This window comes from Pezoporus occidentalis, unplaced genomic scaffold (genome assembly GCF_034315485.1).
Source record: "Pezoporus occidentalis ecotype Australia unplaced genomic scaffold, CSIRO_AGI_Poc_V1 ctg159, whole genome shotgun sequence".
Lineage (NCBI taxonomy): Eukaryota > Metazoa > Chordata > Aves > Psittaciformes > Psittacidae > Pezoporus > Pezoporus occidentalis.
In genome coordinates, this window is record NW_026913415.1 from 761880 (window position 1) to 784370 (window position 22491).

Here is a 22491-nt window from a genome sequence, read left to right on the forward strand (position 1 = left end):
TTTTGCTCTCGGATCATTGCTGCTCCTGGATTAGCATTAATGAAGAGCATGTGTGGTTGAGAGGTCCTGATTCAGGCCCTGAGAGCTGCAGCATTGCTAAAGGCATTGTTTTCTGTTCTACATAGCTATTCCAAAGAGCAGTTTGGCTGGAAGATGAGATTCCTCAGGAGTTAAAGAGACAGCAAAGTCTAATTTCAGTTTCTCTTCCCTCACCCACTTAGCATGATGTTTTCAGAACATCCCAGCACCTTGCTAGCACCAGTGTGAGTGTCCTTGTAAATCAAAGTTTGCTTTAGTGCCCACCGAAGAGCTGAGCTCTGCTGGAGCCTGGGAACATGCAGGGTGTCAGCCATGGGAAGCTGGACCAGCATTAGATTTGGTACCACTCAACAGGTCTGAGGTCAGATCTCACTGTGCACTGGGCTCCGTTACTGTGAAGTCCTCAAACAAAAGCAGTCCAAACCCACACACCTTTGGGTGTTGCAGAGGGAAGGAAATATTCTCCACAGGTTGCACATCCAAGTGCCTGCCTTGGCAAGCTCCTTCCTTCCCAGGAGCTTGCAGCCTCCTTTCTCAATAGCCTCAAGACCTGGGACGTGATCCATGCAAGCTGTGCTGAGCTGGTAGGGCAGGGCTGGGAAGCTGCCAAGTGGGACACCGTGTTCCTCCCTAAACCAGGAGAATTTCCAGCTGTGAGCTGGTGCAGCAGATACACTGTGATCTGATGGCACAGAGGGACAGTTGGGAACCTGTAGTACGGCTGTTCCTCTGTGACGAGGAAGCTGCTCTGGGGCTTCCAACACAAGAGGGACGTGGAGCTGTTGGAGCGAGGCCAGAGGAGGCCATGGAGATGCTGCGAGGGCTGGAGCAGCTCTGCTCTGGAGCCAGGCTGAGAGAGCTGGGCTGGGGCAGCCTGGAGAAGAGAAGGCTCCTGAAGGGGAGAACTTAGAGCAGCTCCAGTGCCTGAAGGGGCTGCAGGAAACCTGGAGAGGGGCTTGGGACAAGGGATGTAGGGACAGGCCAAGGGGAATGGCTTTAACCTGCCAGAGGGGAGACTGAGATGAGCTCTTAGGCAGAAGCTCTTCCCTGGGAGGGTGCTGAGGCGCTGGCACAGGGTGCCCAGAGAAGCTGTGGCTGCCCCATCCCTGGCAGTGTTCAAGGGACTTGGAGCAAGCTGCTCTAGTGGAAGGTGTCCCTGCCTGTGGCAGGGGGTGGAACTGGAGGAGCTTTAAGGTCTCTTCCAACCCAAACCAGCATCTGATTCTCTCCACCTTCCAGTACTTACTGCTTCTTCTCAGCCTTCGTCCATGTATGAGGTGTGAACTTCTAGTGTTTGTTCTGTAAAGCCACACATCTGCTCTGCCACATGGATGTCACATGTCTCCGTGGACAGGCTGACCCTCCTAAAGCTAACGCCACGGCACTGAGACCATTCCAAGTGCTGCTTCTTTCTTTAGTTGGCTCTTGGCCCGAGTTAACAACTGTAGGTGTGAAACACAGAAAGGGCTGGAGCAAAGATACTTTTGCCACCTCTGTTTTCCGGCTGGGGTCAGTTCAGCTCCTTTCTTTGGGCTCCTCTAATTTCCACTCTCTCTCAGAAGTGCCCAGGGACAGCAGCAATTTGTTTTCCCTTCCAAGCCAGGCAGCAGCACAGGGCCTGGAAGCCCATGGCTGGGAGCAAGGAGTGGTTGTCGCAGTCTGCCCATCCGTGTAGGAGCGCAGCCTCTCTGCGGTGGCTGTGGCCCCACGGAGCAGTGCCTCTCACAGGTATCACTCCATCCACAGCAGTGCCTGTGAGCACAGCGTGCTCCTCAGCCTGGCTGCCTCCCACCCCTGCAGCTGCCCCCTGCAGAGGCTGTGCATGTCTGCTGCAGCCTGCCCAGGCACGCCGCATGGGTGCTTTAGCTGGCTCGCAGCGTACTGCGTTATGCAGAGCCCCCCGGTCCCTCCTGCAGCCACGCTTGCAGGCTCAGGCTGTAAGGACAGCAGCTCTGCTGTTAAGGGGTAGTCTCTGGACCCCCCCCCCCGAAGGCTTTAGGGCCAGACAGACATTTCCAATCTCTTTCTGGCTCCCAGGGGTCCCCCTATTACTCCTGGAAACCTGTAGCATTGAGTTAAATTACATGGAGAGCTCGCGACTAAACAGCTTACAGCAGCAGTACAGGTTTGGGCAAAGTATGGTCTTGCAGCTCTGCCTAGAGAGACTTTAAAATGCCGAGAGCAGAGGGATCAGTGTGAGTTCAGGGAAACAGGCATTGGAGCACTTGTGCTTTTTCCCTTCTGGTTTTAAATGTTGGAATTCTCATAAAAAATATAAGAGAAACTCCTTAGAATGATTGTGCTGCTGAAACCATTGCTGGCTTTTTGGCATTTCCTCCTTCGTCTTGTTCTCTTTCTCCTTAAATCATTGCTTTTAGGGCTCTTTAGGTGGGAACAGATTTGTGGTGTTCTTTTCCTGCTGCTCACCTGAAATCCTCATCTGTTTTGTGCAGCTCCCAACACAACCATGAGCAATCTCCTGAACGGAGCGTTCTAACTTCAGGTGAGGAAAAGCAACCGAAGCAGATGGGCTTGTGAACAGCAGAGGCTTGGCTCTCCCACAGAGCTCCTTGCGGAGTGGAAGGGAGCAGAGTGGTTAGTAAACTTTCATTTTCTGGGCTGAAATGGGATGATCTGGGGGGGTAGGACAGCACAGGAGCAGCAGCTATCATGTCCTGGCACAATCAGCTGCTCCCAGCAGAAGCTGTTCGTGTTTGAACTCGTAGCAAACTGGAGAATATGGGAAAGGGGGGGATGTTTTCCACATCAGGGAATTTGTGGGCAAGGAAAACAAGATTTCCAGCAGCCCTTTTGCGCTAGCATTTTAGTCTTGGTTTCTGAAGAGGCGTCCTGCTGTTTATCTGCCATCCTTCCCTCCCCGTGAATTACTTCTCAGACTGTCAGTCAATCAGTGGCTTCATTGAGAACAGAATTCCCACAAGTTACCTGAAGCTTTGCAGCTGGACAGAGGAAAGAGAAACCCAAAGGAGTCCCCACTGATGGAAGGAACCTCCAGCACGCATCCGTCTGGGGTAGCAGCAGCAGCCAGCTGGCCGGGCAGCTCCAAATGAGCGTGCACTGCTCTTTGTCCAGCCAAGCACATGCAGGGCTTGGAAGTGAGCAGGAATACTGCAGGGAATGGCAGGGGGAGAAGATGATCTGTGGGATCTAATTCCCTAATAAGCCAGCTTAGGTTTCTCAGGGGTGCGCTTGTTGCTGCAGTGTTCCATGAGTGCAGTGACGGTGAGGAGCTCCAAGGTGCATCAGCCTCTAGTGGGACATGCAGGGACCCCGTCTGTCCATCCTGCCACATCCTCTCCTGCAGGTGAACCACGGGGACAGTCACAAGGGAGATGGGCAGAAAAGCCTGGTGCTGCCATGGACCATCAGGGCCTTCAGAGCAGGCACTGGCAAACCTCTGAGTACATCTGGCTGTCCCCCAGAAGCAGCACATGAACTGTTTCCTGCAGGGACACAGATCCCTGACTACGTAAAGTCCGTGTTTTCTTGCCCTTTCCTTACCCTGTGTGTAATGCAGCCTAAGCCTGAAGCAGGCAGGCAGGTGTCTTCCCCTACTAGAGGGCTGGGGGCTCCTTATTTTTCTTTCACGCTTGGACAGGACCCTTTTTCCTGCCATTTCCAGCCACCCTTCGCTTCCCAGAGATTCCAGGGGGATTTGGTTGCTCAGCCTTAGAGCCAGGAAATGAATGAAGAGGGGCAGGGAAAGAAAGGAACCAGAGTAAGGAGGTTCACTTCCATCATTTATTGAGCCCAGAGAGAGTTCTCGAAACCACATGTTACCAGGTGTAAAAGAAATGAAAGATGATAACCAACGTGGAAGGATGGAGCAGCCCAAAACTCCCACAGGCCGGTGAGTCTCCAGACACGTTGGGGAGGCTTCAACAGCAATTTAATGTGTACCTGCTGGCAAAGAGCAGCCCCTCCTCCTTGTGCCTGTCAAGAAGAGGTCCTGATTCATGTCAGTGTTTTTTTCCTTGGACAGGGAAACTGCTGCAGATCCTGGGGAGTGCAAGGGTCACGGAGGAGAGAGACCTAGGAAAGATGGTTCCGCATTGGGATTTCAGAGAGGTCTGTGCTTGATCTAGGGTTGAAGAGTTTGTGTTTCTGCTGTTCTTGGGGATTGGGAGGGGGGAGATCACTGAGTCCCTGAGTCCTACTGTAAAATTGTTAGAATCTGGAACAGATTCAAAAAACCAAAGACATTTAGGGACAAGTAAATGTGCAGAGCAGCTTGAATTTACCTTCCACCAGAGTCCTGGATAAAGCCTCTGAAATGGGCAGTGCTTTCATCATAGAATGGTTTGGGTTGGAAAGGACCTTAAGATCATCCAGTTCCAACCCCTGCCATGGGCAGGGACACCTCATACTAAACCATGGCACCCAAGGCTTTGTCCAGCCTGGCCTTGAACACCGCCAGGGATGGAGCATTCACAGCTTCCTTGGGCAACCCATTCCAGTGCCTCAGCACCCTCAAGTACCCATGTCCGGGGACTGAAAACACAAGAAGGAATGCTGAGGGGGAAGGGATAACACTTTCTTTGTTCTTAGAAAGGGAGAAAAAGCCCCAAAGTTCTTTTCCTGGGGATGTCTCAGCTGGACAAGAACCACTACAGGGTAAGGTGTCCCAGAAGCTGACACCGGCAGGACCGGGGGGCTCACTTTGTTCTGGCACAAGTCCTGCTGGCATTTCTAGGGAGATCTGTAATTGCAGGCAATAACCTCGGAGGTTAATCGAGGTCTGACGAGCAGGTTTGCTGGTCGGGGGGCAGAGGGGGCTTTAATGAAGTGTCTAGCTCAGTGTTGCTTTAAGCATTTATTGCGCCTGGGAAAGGGAGCTGCAGTATGAGCAATGACACCCTCACACGGACCCGCAGACAGTGAACCAGGGGGGCTGGTGAAATCCCATCGCCTGTTACAGCAGATGGAAAAGAGCTCTGAAGTAAAGGAATTGTTCCTGTTTGGTTTGGGCCCCACATAACTGGACTCTGGGTAAGGCCTGATTGCCTGAGAATGGGCGCTCAGCAGAGGGAAGCTATCCAAAAAGCAGACTATAACACATCTGAATGAATTCCTGTTGCCTTATTTCTCTTTTCTGCTTTGCCTGTCATATTCTCCTTCCAACTTTCCAGCATAGAGTGACTCTTCTACTTGTTCCCCTTTGCCTCCTGCTGAGTCAGCACCTTTATTTTCCACCATTATTTGTACTGCAGCCACTCCTGGAATCTGGGAGATCTTCCTCAGAAGTTTCCTTGTCTCCTGAGCTTGCTGCCAACGCTCCCACTAACACTTCTGATTCTTTGTTATAGAGAAGAAGAAAAGGCCACAGAAGTGTGCCATGACACCCACTGAGGTGCCCTTACCCTGCAAGTCTTTAAACACTCTCTATGCATTTGGCTGCCAGAAAGGGACACTTCACCAGGGACTGCAGTGATAGGACAAGGGGTAATGGGTTCAAACTGAAACAGGGGAAGGTCAGGTTGGAGATAAGGCAGAAGCTCTTCCCTGTGAGGGTGCTGAGGCGCTGGCACAGGGTGCCCAGAGAAGCTGTGGCTGCCCCATCCCTGGCAGTGTTCAAGGGCAGGTTGGACACAGGGGCTTGGAGCAAGCTGCTCTAGTGGAAGGTGTCCCTGCCTGTGGCAGGGGTTGGAGCTGGAGGAGCTTTGAGGTCCCTTCAACCCAACCCAGGCTGGGGTTCTGTGATTCTATGATTTATATTCGCTGAGAAATGCTGGAGCAGGAAGCCCATGGACTGAACTGGCGTTGGCACCTGAAGAGAAGCAAGTGCTGTGGCCAGGTATCGGGCACCGGGCGCTGGTTTTGGTTTGGACGCTGACTCACGCGGTGAGCTCGGGGAAATCATTTCCCTTCTCTGTGCACCTGCTTCCACTCCCCACCTCTAATTACCTCCTGGTTGGGCTCCGTGCTCCTCAGGACACGGCCCGTCTCTCACTGCATGTACATACAGCGCCTCAGCACAATGGAGCCTTGTCTTGGTTGGAGCCTTAAGGTGTTCATCTCATCCAAACAGGAATAAAAGGTATGCCCAGACAACAAGGCAGGCTTCCCAGACGTGCTGCTCTGCAAGCATGTCTGAAACCCAGTGTGCTGGGAGCTGCCTCTGTTCCCAGTCCTTGGCTTCTCCCAGCCGGCCAGCAATGCATTACCCGGTTCCAGTTACACTGCAGAGGTGAACTGGCACGTTCCCAGTTCCACTGGGAGCTGCTGTGAAATCACTGAACTCATTTTGCAAACTCCAGCAGAGCCTGATAGGATCCTCCATCCCTGCAGCCCCAGATAGGAGCCTCCATCCCTGCAGCCCCGGGTAGGATCCTCCATCCCTGCAGCCCCGGGTAGGATCCTCCATCCCTGCAGGCCCGGATAGGATCCTCCATCCCTGCAGCCCCGGATAGGAGCCTCCATCCCTGCAGCCCCGGATAGGATCCTCCATCCCTGCAGCCCGGGATAGGATCCTCCATCCCTGCAGCCCCGGACAGGATCCTCCATCCCTGCAGCCCCGGATAGGAGCCTCCATCCCTGCAGCCCCGGACAGGATCCTCCATCCCTGCAGCCCCGGATAGGAGCCTCCATCCCTGCAGCCCCGGATAGGAGCCTCCATCCCTGCAGCCCCGGATAGGATCCTCCATCCCTGCAGCCCCAGATAGGAGCCTCCATCCCTGCAGCCCCGGATAGGATCCTCCATCCCTGTAGCCCCGGATAGGATCCTCCATCCCTGCAGCCCCGGATAGGAGCCTCCATCCCTGCAGCCCCGGATAGGAGCCTCCATCCCTGCAGCCCCGGATAGGAGCCTCCATCCCTGCAGCCCCGGATAGGATCCTCCATCCCTGCAGCCCCGGATGGGAGCCTCCATCCCTGCAGCCCCGGATAGGAGCCTCCATCCCTGCAGCCCCGGATAGGAGCCTCCATCCCTGCAGCCCCGGACAGGAGCCTCCATCCCTGCAGCCCCGGATAGGAGCCTCCATCCCTGCAGCCCCGGATAGGAGCCTCCATCCCTGCAGCCCGGGACCTGCGCCACCTCCCTGCGGGTGCGGAGCTCCTCACTCAGCCCTGAAGCTCAGAGCCAGGCCGCCCCACTCTTAGCCCACACTGGCCTCAGCCTGCTCCAGTTTGCCAGGGGAGAAACGAGCAGAGACATTTTCCTCCCTCGCCTGACGAGGTGTGTGCGCGTCTCCTTGGCTCTTCTTCTTGACCACGGGCTTTTGCACAGCCCCTTCCTCCCGTTGCCCGTTCATTCCCTGCACTCCATCTCGTCTTTTGCATTCCTCCCTGGTTTGATACAGCATCTCGCTGGTCCTGCTTCACACCAAGAGAAGGGGTATTAGATGGATTCCCCATAGAGTATAAATTGAATGGAGAGAAGTGGCTGGTTTCCCAGCAATAATTTATCTGATTAAAAAAATACTTCCCAACCTCCCCCCCCCGCCCCTCTGCTGGTCCCGCGCCCCCTCCAGCAGGAACACTGGCACTCGGGCTAGCGTTTGAACTGCATTATTCACATTGCTGGAAGGGGGATTTAGATGGGAAAATAACTGTCAAAAGATGGCTCTCGGGGGACTTCCCCGGAGCGTGAGCTCTGAAATTTGGATCCTGGCTTGTTGGATGGAGGAGGCAGAGAGTAAATAATTGTGAGTCAAGGACCACTGCGATTGCCAGCTTTGCCCTCATCTAACCAACACCTTACACAGCTAGGCGCAGATGCTCACACACATGCTCACACACGTGTCCCCACACACACATTTCACAGAGGAAGCCATTCGCAGGAGCTCCAGAGCACAGCAAGCTGTTCTGCTCTTCCCTTCTCCCCTCTCTTTTGTTTTACCTCGCTTCAGGGCTGATTCCAAATACAAGAAGAAATCTGCTTCAGAAAATGCCCGTCTGCCTGGGCAGGTTTCATTCCTTCCACATCAGCGCTATCCAGAGCTGCTCATTTTCTGCTCCTGCCACCAACATTCCTTTACTCACATCGAGTGCTGTAATCGGGGAACGGGGAAGTCACCCTGAGCCCCCTGCTCATCACAGCAGCACACGGGGGTGACCTGAGCTCCTCATTTCTGGCCTGTCTGTATTGCGCTGTTGCCTTTTCCTTCGCGGGAGAGCGCCAGGTATTTTACATGTCATCCTGCTCCCACAGACTGCAGTGATTTATAACAGGAGCTGCCTTATTAATGTCAAGGGCAGAACTGCTACCAACATTCCAGCTGCAAGAGCGTATGAAGATCATTCCGTTAGCTGTGGCGTGCTCCCAGCACCCAGGGCTGTAGCTGATGTTCCTCTCTCTGCCCGCAGCATCGGCCAAGTCTGGGTGCTGGTTTCTGGGCCACTGGGTGAAACATGAACAGGCCCAGTCCAAGCTGGAGCTTTTTCAACCTCGGAGCAGCCCAAAGCGAGTGGTGGGGCTCAGGTTTCCGTGCTTTTGACAGAAGCACTGCTGGGATGGAGCCTCTCTCTGCTCCTTCTGGAGGATTTACACTGCCACAAGGCTTCATTTTTTCCAGATGTTTTACCTAATAAATCAAGGAGTCTCATCAGAGGATTCGAATCCAAAAGCTGTTACCATGACTTCAAAGCGCAGGCTGGAATGGAAAGAAGCAGTGCAGACATTTTGTACCACTCTAGACACTGATCATGAAAACACACTCCGCTTCCAGGGTTCCTTTCCCTGTGGATCCCAAAACTCCACTGGCATTAAATGAAAAGGTGCTGTGCTCCTCCAGCCAACCTTTGCTTTAAAGAATGGAGCTGCAGCGCTCACAGGTCCTATGGTTGGCAGTAACTGAGGATGGGGCTGGTCCTGGGTGGAGGTGAGCTCTGCCACCCCCTGTCCCAGACTGGGGGCTGTTCCTGCAGGTTTGGACTCGTTCTGCGTCTTTTCAGCTCAGTACGAGGCCTCGTGTTCTCCCTGAGAGCTGGTTTAAGCTATTCTCACGTAAAGGATTCAGACATCCATTCACATGCTTCAGATGCTTGGGAGAGGGGAAGGTAAAGAGTTACATGGCTGCAAAATGTGATTGCTCAAATTGGTTTGTTCCTTGGTGGAGAATGTAACTCTCTTCTTTAAAGATAGTGAACCCTTTCTTTTAACAGTGTCTACACAGTGTCATTTGCTTTCACTGTTACACTGCTAAAGATAAATGCTCTGGTGTTTCGAGAAACTGCTGTGTATGTGTTTCTAATTACTTGATAGCAGGGTACAGGTGGAGAATGTAATGAAGGAAAGCAGCTGAAGGAAGAAAAGCCGTTCCTGTGGGTAGGTGAGCAGAACACCTACAAGGCTGTGTTTCGGCTCCCTGCGCTCCCAGAAAGCGCTGGTGTGGCCCCAGCTGCCCATTGGAGCTGCCCAAGTTAGGATCCGTTCTGCAGCAGCTCCTCCTGGCAGCAGTACCAAGGTAAGCTGCTCTGCTTCACCCTGTCCCTCATCTCCCCTGCCCATGCACATACCTGAGGGGCCATCCACCAAACAGCTTCCCCTTGGATTTGTCTCAGCACTCCAGCACTTGTACGAGCAGGACCGAGTGGGTGGTGGCAGCCAGGAGCAGGCTGCTGGTGGCATGGCTGGGAGCCCCTTCAGCCGTGAGGAGAGGTGCCCAGGTTCAGTTTCATGAGAGGATTTGGCTGTCTCTGCCCCAGGGCTGCCCTGTGCTGCCTCCCTGCAAAGCCACGAGGAGGGGAAGCCTGGACACCCCCCTGGGGGCACCTGCAGCCGGGGGTGTGAGCGGTGACTCTGCCTTGTGCTGTCTGAGGGTTCTGCTCCGTGAATAAGTTGTCACTTACTGTTGGCTGCGGAGGGAGGGCTGAGCTACCCCTGTCTTACACTGGTTGCAGGCTCAAAGCACACGGAGAGCTCTTACTGCAAAGCAGATGTGTGGTAAAGTGCTTGCGGGGCAGGTCTGTAAGGGGAGTGGAGGCTGCAGCCCTTGGGGTGCTGTGAAAATACAGTGCAACCCCCAGTAAACACTGTAATTACATAGAACAGACTCGGGATGTGATTGTACTCCAGTTAGATCATATTCCATGTGTCCCAGGCAGCAAGCAGGGCATTTCGTCCTGCAGCGTATGTAACCACCATGGGCGCCCAAGAGGTGGATGTTTCGGAGAAGGGGGCGTCATGGGCATTCTGGTGGAGGGCTGTCAGAGAGGGAGGAGCCAGGTACCTGCCTCCTGGGCAGTAATGGTGCGTTCAGGCTGAAAAATAAGCTCATCTACATGTTGGTAATGGAGTAACAGTTACCGTGATGCAGCTTCTTCCTGCCACAGGCGTAGAGAAATTGCTGCTTGCCTTTTCCTCCCCAGGATGCTGAACCCAGCACCCCAAACTGCCCACGGCTGCTCGGGATTGGTGACATCGAGAATGCAACGTGTTGGGCTGTCAGAACGGAACGGGAGCAGCACAGCTTGGCTTCGGGAGCCAAAAATAGGTACTGTCATTTGTGAGCTGGAGCCTCCCTTCACGCTCCCCACCCAGCCCTGCCTATTTGGCACATGCAGCACATAATCATAAGTGTTCATGTTGCACCAAAGAAAAACACGTTCCTAAAGCAAGCAGTGCGTTAAGCAGTGGACAGGCTTTGGAGGCAGGGTGTGTTATGACATGGATCCTGGATTGGGGAGCATCAATGATGGTGGTTTGCAGATTTTCTGTGGGCAATGGGTATAGAAAGGAGCACAGCTCATCTGCTGCATTGCCATGTGGAAAGACATCAGAGATGTTCAGCGACGTGCTGTAATAGGGAGCTTGAATTCCTTTCACCAAAGAGCTGCTCAGATACTTGTAATTGAATGATTGAGTGATGAATATGGCACATTTGAGATTTCTCTGGATCTTTTCTCTCTTTTATTCTGCAGCTCTGTGGATCTGTCATGCTTTCACCTTTGAGTCTGCTCTCTGGAATCAGTATTTGTCTGCTTCTGCCAAACCCCAAAAGCTGCATCTCATTAAAACCCCTGATTATTCAGGAAGAGTGAAGTTTGATTCACAAGGATAACGCTCTTTGAAGGTAGACTCCTTTAGTGGTGACTGATTTAAATGGTTCCCATTTTAGCATGCCTGTTATGCTGTTCTCAAGGCCACACAAAGGAGGAGGAATTGTGCAAGGCCATATAAATCAGGGTTAGTTATAGGGATGTCAAACACAACTGCACCATGGGGTGTTAATAGTGAGCAGGCGCGTAGTCAAAAGCAAGTCAGAACCAACTAACAAAAGCCACAAAGCTAATCTGTCTGGTTCCTGATGCTTCCCAAAAGCTCAGTGTCTGCACACTCATGCTCTGTTCCGGGAGAAGCTTGGGGTGTTAGACTGATCCATATCACATTTTCAAAGTGTTCCAGTAATGGGATGAGTCGCTTTGGTGGAACATCTTTGGTTCTCAATTTCTCCCATCAGGAAACATCTAAAAATGAAGCAGTGTGAACACGTAACCAGACCACGTCTCTTCCTACTTACTGACGCCAAGCTCTCTCCACTGGATTCATGCTCAACTAAAGCAGTGGTGACCCGGCCTCTGGACACACAGCAGGGACCTGTTGGGTTAAACTTCAATTGAGGACTTCGTCATTGTGTGGAGGAAGAAAACTCCCAATCTTTGGCATGGAAATAAGAGATTCCTCCTGTCCCAGCAGCACTTTGTGGGCAGGGTGGAGGGCAGCCAGGGAAATGGAACCAGACTGAGAAATGTAAAAGCCCTTTCAGTGCACACTTGAAGAGAAGGCTCTGGGACATCGTTTCCCATGTGCCTGACCACAGGTACTGCACATGCCGGAGCGTACGGGAAGCTTTGAGCCCTTCAGGTTTGCAGAGGTTTCTGCTCACTCTTTCCATCACTTGCTCTTGTCTTTGAGACTCAGGGCTGCATGATGGACTGTGAGTCTTGAAAGCAAGTTTATGGGCACTGAGCATGTCATGGGGGGACAGTTTTCTCTCCAGAATGATGGTGTGATTTTTGCACCTTTCCAGATACCCATTAGTCCAGAAGAGAAACTGAGCTCAAACCTCCTGAAAAGTGGTGTTTTCTAGCCCAAAAGAAGCTGTTAGAGCTTTCAAGTGGGCCACAAGACTTAATTTTTACCGAAGGAATTCAAGACGGTGGCAAGTTTCAGGGGTTGAATGTAACTTGTGAGCCAGGATCTTGGATGATCTCATGAGTCCATTGGGCAGACTGCACACACAGGCATGCACGTGCGCCTGTGGGCACATACCATTGTGGTTTCTGAGTTAGGTTTTGTTATTTCTCAATATTGACATTAATATTCAATGATTTATCTTGGTTGCTGGTAATTACAGCAGTGAAAGTGCTGACTCTTCTGGGACGTGACATTGGCTTGGGACAACCCAACATTTTGTGGGGGCCTGCAAAAACTGTTCTGCCCGTTACCCTCCAGCCCCAAGAACATTCCTGGTTCCTCTGATAGCATCCTTAAGCACAACTCTACATCTTCCATGTAGATGAATGACTTGACACTTCCAAATATTATTTCTTTTCCAGGAGTTCTGGGTCATCACTCTAAGCTGTTTGAGTTCTACCTCTTCCTAGTAAGAAGGGCTTCAGCTATCTCAGCTCTGCTCCTCCAGCATCCCTCCATTTCATAGATTATGTTGTGGAAATAAACACATTTGGCAAGACTGGTGAGCAGGGAATGAGGAGAGCGTGATGCTGGTGCCCTGATGTGGAAGACAGTAAATGGAATAGGAAAGGAATAGTCCTGGTAGGGAGGACAAGCTGGGTGAACTCCAGGAAGGGAACAACAGAGGGTGCTGCAGGTCACAGCTGAGCTGGGCTGTGAAGAGGGTGGCACATGTTTCAGTTGAGGTGCAGGGATGCAGTTGTGATCCCTGGGGGTGTTGGGTTGGGTTGTGATGGTGACAGGAATAACTGGGTGGGAATGATGGGTCAGGAAAGACTGAGGTGCAGCTGGATGAAGCCAGGTACTAACCAGCAGTTAGTGTTAGGAGCTTGTGTCTCCCTTTAAAAACCAGGTCAAGCAGAGCCCTGCTTCCTCTCCCAAGCCAAAGGGCTGCGTCTAGGAAGCTGAGCTTGTCTGTGGGAGCCAGGGGCGCTGTTGGGCAGAGCACAGGAAGCGCTCAGACACTGTGCACACAGGTACCCTCCAGCTCCCTGCACAAAGGCTGGATGTTGCCTTTGTGAACATTTGGCAATTATAACATATCATGTGCGTCAATAATGCCTCTAACTTGCCTTAATACCTTTATATGAGAATAAAATTTGTTCTTGTATGGTGCTTTTCATGCTCGAGGCAGTTCAAAGCGCTTCGCTAAGCACGGTAATGAGTTAGATCTGGGGAGCGCAGGGATTGTGCAGGCAAATACAGGGACTATTATGTGCTCTGCAATAACTCACAGAGCAGCCTCTGCTAGAAAAGGTTCTATTTATTGAGGGGAAGGATGTCTGCTGATTCTTGTGCTTGTCCTCTGGAAGAGTTTAATGCTCTTCAGCTTCCACGGCGAAACTGAAGCCAACAAGAGACCTCGATGAGGGACAGCACGTGGAGCTGTGCAGCACCGAGGCAGCCGCGTCTGCTGTGCTGAGGGGCCCGAGATCAGCTGCAGCCCTCCATCCCAAGGTTTACCTTTCTCAAGCTTATTACATTCCTCTGAACCCCCTCACTGCCTTCGTGCTGGCTCTGTTACTTGATGGCCTCATTTACCTTCATTTTATTTCTAAGGCAGAAGCCTTTTTTGTGCAGTACTTTCCACCCCTAGGTCTAGAAAAGGGATTACTGTGGTTTACATTGGCACTGTGAAACCCCCTGGGAGTACGGCTGTTCTCCACTGGAATAAAGGGAGATTTAAGGCTAGACCCAAGGAGACATCTGAAGAGAAATGTGCACAACTTTTAGGCTCCTTAGTCCAAAAAGGAGTCCTGAAAAACCTGCTCTTGGCTTTCCCTGCTGCGGGAGCTCCTGTGCACGGCAGAGTCCTAACTTGCAGTGTCTAACTTATTCCCGGGCCTTCTCACAGGCACCTGGGGGATGTCTTCCCATAGAGACCTTTTCTGCTGAGCTCCTGACAGACTGGCTGGTGTTTCTCCCTAAAATATATGGATCAGCATGATCTGGTGTGCTGGAGGAGGGCAGTAGCTGTTCCACCAGCCTGCCCACCTGTGCTGGTAGATAGATGCCCTGTGCATGACTGCAAACCACCGTGTGCAGCCCAGGCTTCAAAGTAAAATCTCGTCTTTTCACCTTGCCTAGAAAAGGCCAGATGATCCCTAGAACATTGCCCTTGGCTTCTATGGGAATATAGCAATGGTTGGGACACCCTTCCGACTATTCTGTAGGCCTTGATGGAAAAGATACATGATCCACTTGGGCTCTGCAGCAGTATTTCTCCATAGGGGGCCAGCTTTTCCCTATTACTGTATAATGAATTTCTGACTACAGAAGCCTAAATAAGAAAGTGAGTGGAGTCAGAGAGGAAGATGCTTGCCCTCTGTGTGTTGTCTCAGTGTACACATCTTCAGAGACTCATTACTTACACACCGACCTGCCCGGTGCAGTTGATGGGCTGTTCAGTGTACTGTGCTTCCTGAGCGTTTGCCTCCATGGCAGAGGCTCTACCCTTTGGTGTCCCCATGGCACACGCAGCAGTTGTAATTAGCAACACTCTTAAACACAGTTTCTTTGGCATTTGTGATGCCCCAGGAAGCACCCCACGTTCAAGGGCAGCTTTGAAACTCCTCCTGATGCTCCTGTGAGGCCACTTACGCTGCTGTTCCGGGGAGCAAAGGGAATTTGCATCACTTTCCGGCATCTCCTCCTACCCAGTGATTTGTGAGTTCACTCTGAGAAACAGTCATTGCCCCTCTGGAGTCTGGAGCACCAGAGGGTTTCATTTGCAGTGCAAATGGGGCAACCCCTCTGACATGAACAGAGCTGGTCAATTTGGGGTGTAAACGGGAGTCTTATTATGGAACTCACTTCCTAACCATCATAGCAGTGAGGATGGCAAGGTGCCACTTCAGGCTCCTCTGGAACGGGACAGGGGGAGCAAGACTACACCCAGCTAAGACTGTAAGTAAAGACTAATACTACCTCTAATTGAAACCAGACAAAACCAGCCTACAAGTGCTGTACAAAAAGTGGAAAGCAAATGCTTTCTGTGTAGGCATTAATCTTCATGCCTGACTAGGGTCATAAGCAGTAGAGAGAGTGCATGCAGAGAAATCAGCTCACTCAGCACCGGTCTGTAAAGGTCTATGTCCAGTTTGGCCCTTAATTCTGTTTATCTGGGGCTATTGATAAGCTCCTTTCAGTTTCCCCATGAAAATCTATATGTCAGGTCTACTCTTGCACGTAAAGATCCGTCACTGATTGCTTGGGCAGCTGATTTGGGTAGACAGTTCACTAGTCAATGGTATCTTAACTTTGCATCCTTTTCTGCTGCGGCAGGAATGCTGGGGATGACTTCAATCTTATTCTGATCTGCTTGTACACAGTGCTTTTCTAATTTCATGCCTAGGTATGGCATTTCCATTACAAAGGAGTTTTGTTGCTGAAGCTCTGCTGGTCTGGGTCTTTCCAAAGCTGATGAGAGCTTGTGGTCATGTGCTTCTGCTCTCTTCCCTCAGAACAAAACATCATCTACACAGACCCTGGGCTATCAAAGGCCATGAAACAGTTCAAGTGCCAAACACAACCCAGACGGCAGCCTGAGAAAATGATGTCTCCCATAGGGGCTGTTGAATACGCACAAACGTATGGTCTGTTTTCCTACCGTGCCTGTCAGAACCCTGCTGATGCCTCCAGCAGAGAGAACTATTTGGCAGAGGCCGCTTCCCCCCAAACTTTACTCTTTGCAGGAAACAGACCTACGTTCTTTCCCTACGTATTTATTTGTGCTTGACTCTGATCACAAAGGGCCGCATTTTTCCCCTTTCTCTGGTGACCCGTGGATGTCCACGTGCTCTCCGTTCTGCAGTTCCTCTTATCTTTCAGAGAGCTCTGAGCCTTTTCACCCCTTCCTCTGTGCCTGCCGTACTCCATGCAGAAATTCCGTCAGGAGATGAGCTTTCGGATGTGTGAGCGCCATTCAGGTTTACACAGCACCCTGTGCAGGCTTCCTGGTATTGTTAAATCCTCATTCTCCTGTTCAGGTGAAGGTGTTCTCCTATGAACAAGGCTTTTCAACAAGCATCTATGCTGCTAATATTTCAGACCATTTTGCTGTCTGTTGTGTCCCCAAACACTTAACAGTGGATTCCTTTGCTCAGAGAGAAGATCCCCACTGCAACTTAGAGCAGTTATACTCACTGCCCAATTGCAAGAGTGTGGTTGTTCCTCTTCAGGGGGGTTTAACTGAGTTCCCAGCACTGCAGAACTTGGTATGCAAGTTCTAATGAGTTAATGTCTATTTCTCTTCCAGGCTGTGGTTTGCTCACGTGCTGCTGCGGTGTCACCCACCCTCCCCAGGCCCAGGAAGTGCTCGGAAGGGGGATTTTGTCCATGCTGATGGCTGCGTTGGCATTCCCGTGTTCCTGATGTCATCGCATGCATTACCCTTTCCCTAAAGGTGAGGACTGCTTTCTGTTGCTCATCCCACTCTTCAGGCCCATTGTGCAGGTTTTTGCAGGCTGCTTCTGAACACTACAGGTCCTGCTCCCTTCCCCTGTAGACGTTTGGGTTACTGGATCTCTCAGTCAGCATTAGTATAGATGTGGTGACTTTCCAGTGCTGCTTTAACAGATCCACAGCCAGAAAGGTGGGCTCCTGTGGTGCAGCAGATCCAGTACGGGGCTCATTGATGCCCATGTTAATTGTGAGTAAAAAAAATCTACTTCTGTGTGGATGGTTCCAAAACCCAGTCAGGATCTCTTAGGTGAGTTCAGTTACCCTTTCGGCACTGCAAATAAGATATTCAGGTGAGAGAATCAGAGCTTTCTGTGCTTAGGCAGTCTTTACATACATTATAGCTGCCATTCTTAGGTGAAGTGCAAGGTTTCTTTGCCTTGTCACATCTAACATGATTGGTGTCATTCACCTGCATCAACTGGAAATTAGTAAAACCTTTTGTGTGTCAGAACTGACTGCGCAAGACTGAGAGAGCTGGGCTGGGTCAGCCTGGACAAGAGAAGGCTCCTGAAGGGGAGACCTGAGAGCAGCTCCAGTGCCTGAAGGGGCTGCAGGAAAGCTGGAGAGGGGCTTGGGACAAGGGCCTGTAGGGACAGGCCAAGGGGAATGGCTTTAACCTGCCAGAGGGGAGACTGAGATGAGCTCTTAGGCAGAAGCTCTTCCCTGGGAGGGTGCTGAGGTGCTGGCACAGGGTGCCCAGAGAAGCTGTGGCTGCCCCATCCCTGGCAGTGTTCAAGGCCAGGTTGGACACAGGGGCTTGGAGCAAGCTGCTCTAGTGGAAGGGGTCCCTTCCTGCAGCAGAGGGTTGGAACTGGATGAGCTTTGAGGTCCCTTCAACCCAAACCATTCCATGAGTCCATGATTCATCTTTCTGGTTTGGAAATTGCTCTTGGTGAAGTATTTGCCCTGTTGTGTGTCAGGGTTCTCACTGCTCACTTCCTGCAGCAGGAGCCTGCGCGCAGCATGTGCTGTTTTGGGATGTTTCTGGAGGCACCGTACTCCATGGACTGCTGCATTTGCCAGAAACTGGATGGAATACTTTAAGAAAATGAAAGGGAATAAGTGAATAGGAGCGTTACATGAGGGTTCCATCCTGGTGTCTTTCACTGGTACTTTTTTTACAGCTTTCTTTTTAAGCTAAGCATGATACATGAGCTCTGCTCTTTAGTAAAAACACACTTTAACAGCAGTAGCAGCAGTAAACATCAGTAGCATGGCACTAATACTGTTCCATGTCATCCCCTATGCTGCATTCTCCAAAAGCAGTGCTTCCTGAACGACTTGGCACTGTGAGAAGTAGTGCCTTGCTACTAGTAGTGCTGAGATGGCAATCCCAGAAGGAGCAGGTGAGTCCTACCTGAAACCTGGTAAGTGGGCAAGAGATCAAATGAAGAAAGCTGGACCACCACTTGAAAGGTGGTTTAGACAACACTAACAGGTCATGAAGCAGGCATCAGCCTGAAAGAGGGTGTTAGAGGCAGACTGCAGCCATCTGGGGCTAGAGAAACACCAGATTTGTGAGAAAGCTTTTCTTCCCCTGTCAAATATATCTTATTTGTTACCTGCCTCAGAGGGCTCGCGTCCGGAAAATGTCATTTCTTTTCTCCATAGAATGTAAATGTTCATTCCAGATGATACAGACATAAACTTCAATTTCTCCTCAGCCCTCGCTGTAGGTTTCTGAACATGGAATGAGTCTTTTTGAGAAATGGATTTCTTATTGAATACATACACTTCTGTGCTTCAGAAATGAAGGGCACTTCTGATAGCCTTAACCTCTTTCTCTACCAATTCCCCATTTTTAGCAATGGAAATTTATTCCAAGCGTCTGAATTCTTTCCAGTTTTTGGTAGTGATCCTACCTGTTCTATAGGAGGTGGCTTAGCCCCTTCACCTCTTCCTGGGCCAGGCTACTCAGTGGGCAGTGATGTTCAAAAAGCACCAGTCTATCGCTGTGGGTGAGCATCCTTTAGTCTCCTGCTCTGTTTAGTATCTCTGAACATCTTTGTGTCTCACTTAGACACAAAGTCACATTCTGACCTCTTTGAAACTCATTTCATATTTCCTAGAATCAATACATCTCAAAGGCAGCAGCAGAAATGCCAGGCAGTCAATAAGCCCAGTCAGGTTATGTAGAAGTAAAAGCGATGTGTTGTAAGGGCAACGTTTTCTTAAGGAACTGCTATTCAGGCATATTTGTTGTTTCAATTGGTCTGATTTAGTGGCTCAGGCAGGGGCTGCACTGGAGCATTCTGACCCTAATTTGATTTCTGAAGCTGCCATTCAGGTACTGAGGAAATAAAAATATGTGGTAAAACCACCTTGTGACAGCAGACATATAGCTCCTGATGTGCTTAACGCACAGCGTACCCGCGGGGAAGATACAAGGGTTCATGCCATGAGTGCCTGCATTTTGTATCCCATTGGAGCTGCATGTTTTGCTCTCGTGGCTTTGATCGCCGGGTCCCTGGGAGGAGCATGGAAAAATGGGAGAACGGTTGTGTTCTTCCAGAACTGTTGCCCTAAAGGGATGTTTAAACAAAAAAGCCCAAATTAATGCCAGTGAGAAGTGCCAGATTGACAGCTTCAGGAGCGAAGCGTTTCACCTGTTTGCAGGCTGCCCACGTTTTATCTGCTGGAGCTGTCAGCCCAGTATCTTGCTCAGCACAAAATGGATTCTTTTCTTTCTAAACTGTCCTCGTGTCTCCAAATTGCTCAGTCCCGCATCTGAGACAGATTCAGGCAGCACTAATGGGGGTAAGAAGCTGCAGAGCTGAAAACTAGGAAGAAATGCTGGCAGACTTGCCCTGTTCTTGGAGATGCTTAAAATTTGCAGGAGGCTCGAAATGATTTAAAACTTAAATGTATGCAGAATGATTCAAGGCGTAGCTCTGCTTTCAGACTAGAAGCTGCTGGGAACAGAGCTTGTTTCTCTCCTTAGCAAATCAGGGCTTTATTGCTGTTGCTGCTCTCTGGAAAGCAACCTTCATGCTCTCCTCCGACAGCTGCCCAAACAAGGTCTTGTCCAGCCTTTTGCAGCACGTCCAGGAGCTGCAGCATAGAATCATGGAACGGTTTGGGTTGGAAGGGACCTTAAAGACCATCTCATTCCAACCTTCCACTAGAGCAGGTTGCTCCAAGCCCCCTCCAGCCTGGCCTTGAACACTGCCAGGGATGGGGCAGCCACAGCTGCAGGACCCCCTGCCTTCCTTGGTGGGAAGGTGCTTTGAGAGACACCGTGGTCATGGTGCACAGATCGTGTGGCAGGAGGTCTATGGCAAAAGGTGAGTCCTCCAGGACTCCAGGCATCCTTCAGTGGCACCTGATGAGCCTGAGGAGTAGAGACCTTGTGTAAACGAAGGCTTGGATCTGTTGCTTTATGGCATTGGTAATGAGCTGTTGAATTTACTGGATCGAGTCAGATTGGGTCTCTGCACTTTAATGCATGGATAAACTGACATCTAAAGCTGCACAGTAAGGTCTGCAATGTACCTGATGCATGAACCTGAAGACCTGCTATGAAGTTTCATTCTACAACTCTTTGAGCTTGTCCCTCTTTCAAGTGACATGGTAAAAATGAAGTCCAGTATTTTTTTCCATGAAAACCCCACTATATTTATAGGAAATTCCTTCACAGCATCTGAAGGGGTGATGAGGTCTTAAGGAGCATTCCAGCAGGAGGAAGCAGACCCAAAACTAAAGGACTGTGAGATGTGTATGAACAAGATAATTGCTCATTCCAGCAAACAGGACTCTGTCCCTGTCCCAGCCTGTTGTCCAGCGTCCATATTCTTTCCCATTGCTGCGGATCATTGTCCCTGTCTTCACTACATCATAGCAATGATGGGTGCCTCTGGTTTTGAACTGTTAAATTATTGGACTAATGTAATTTTGTTCATGTTTACTATTCTGTCAGAAGGTTCTAAAACAACTCTGTGTCTCCAGTTTCTGCCATTTAAAGCAGAGGCAACTTGGGGTTCCCAGAAGCATTAAATATGCATATTCAGTTTTGAACACCTAAAGCAGTAAACGGCTTGAGATACAAACCAGCCATGACTGACCAGTGACAGCACTTGTGGGAGTTGTAGGTGCTGACCCAACAGTGGGATCTTTAATTTGATGCATGAGGCTTGCTCCATTTGTAACGTGGCTTTGTCTTCCCACTCGCAGGACTCCGCAGGTGCAGGTGATGAGCCCCCTGAGCAGTGGATGGCTTCCAGAGCTGGGAGAGACAGCAGCGGGAAGCCACCGGGAAGCATGCCTTAGCCTCTTGTGTGAGTGCAGGGGGTACGGGCTGCGCATGGGGAGAAGTGAGGCAGGGAGCAACTGTGCCAAGAACAGGGGAAATGAAGGATTCCAGCCATATGACCCAAGACGTCAGCTGTACCTATCAGGGAACCAAAACCCAAAGTGACAGGGTTGTGCGAGTGACCTGCCATGCTGGGCAGAGGGCAGGTTTAACTGGTATCTGTAAAGTGTGCTGGGATAACCAGGAGCAATGGGCTGTATATTTTCCAGGCACCCTCTGTTGCTGGTCTGAGATTGTTTCCTTGATTCCCCAAGCCCAGAGGCAATGACTGTTTCCATGTTCTGTCAATTCTCTTCCTCTTGTTTTTAGCCTTTCTCCTCTCCGTGTTTTTCCTCTCCGTTTGGAATTGCTCTCACACCACTGCAGTCCCCTTTCCCTGCCTTGGCTGGCACCAGCACCAGGAGCAAATGGGGTAGTGTTTACACAGCAGTGCAGCTGCTGGACTCAGGAGATGTGAAGTGTGGACCTGTTGTGCTCCCTTTGGTGACTCACACCACCTCTCCCTGCTTCTGACCTCCTTCAGCCTTCCTGCCAGGCTGACCTTCTCTGGGGAAAGGACTTGCTTTTAGTGTGTGATCCTACCATGTCTAATACAATAGGACCCAACCTCAGGTAAGACCTTTAGGCACTCCCATTATATGAATGAGAACAAGATTGTTGGTGTCAGTAATTAACATTCCTGTGGGATTGTTGGAAGTGCTTTGGGATAAACACCACCTGGAATCCTCATTTGGCTTATGTGTTTTTTAAGCTGTAGAGGAGGCTGATCCTGTTCACACGAGAGGGCATGGACCATCTGCCTCTTCTCTTACTGGATAAGCAACAAAGTCTTGCAGCCAAAGATGGGTTACAGTGCCCCAGTGAGAAGTGGGACACTGGAAAAGCAACGGCATTGAAGGTGGGGAAGAGGAGTGGAGACTCCATTATCAGTTTGTCTCCAGTAATGGTCTCGTCTGAGAACAAAGGCAATATGACAGCCACCAAAACAGAGAAAAATGCCAAACTAAGTGCCACTGATAACAATGTGAATGCCTGTGGCACAGTGTCATCCCATGACAGGCTTCCAGAGATGAAATCTCACACTGGTTTAATGGATGGAAAAATCCAGTTGACTGCAATAACATCAGGCTTTCCCCTTGGGGTTACCTGCATTTCTCTCCTGAATGCCCAGACAGCCATAGCCCACGTTGTTATGCACATGCTGATAACAATTAAATTATTCTTTTCCCTTCAAGTGTGGATTGGATGCAGTAATCCCTGCCTTTTGGATTCTAGGTTCCCTCTATCTACATCTGAAATCCCTAAATAAACAAACACTGGATTAAACCTCAACAGCTCCCTCTGCTCAGCAACTGAAGCCTTTAAAAGCATTTCACACCAACTGCTCTGCTCTTGTTTCAGACTCTCTTCACCACTGACTCAAGCCAAGGAGCTCCTTCTTGCTCTCAAACTTGCCAGGGAACTAACCTTAGTTATTGGAAGGTCTGGCTCCATCTATGACCCTCCCTGAATCTGTTGAGGA

At 50.6% G+C, this 22491-nt stretch overlaps 1 long non-coding RNA gene across 1 annotated transcript; it reads left to right on the plus strand.

Moving 5' to 3' along the window:
- The first annotated feature begins 1783 nt into the window (after positions 1 to 1783).
- LOC134160269 (uncharacterized) lies at positions 1784 to 22486 on the plus strand. The gene is made up of 11 exons (XR_009963488.1): positions 1784 to 2164; positions 2493 to 2638; positions 4043 to 4128; positions 8953 to 9464; positions 10101 to 10225; positions 10333 to 10493; positions 10921 to 11072; positions 12559 to 12749; positions 16455 to 16601; positions 20831 to 21581; positions 21721 to 22486. It is a non-coding gene; the product is annotated as an uncharacterized LOC134160269 (long non-coding RNA).
- The last annotated feature ends 5 nt before the right edge of the window (positions 22487 to 22491 follow it).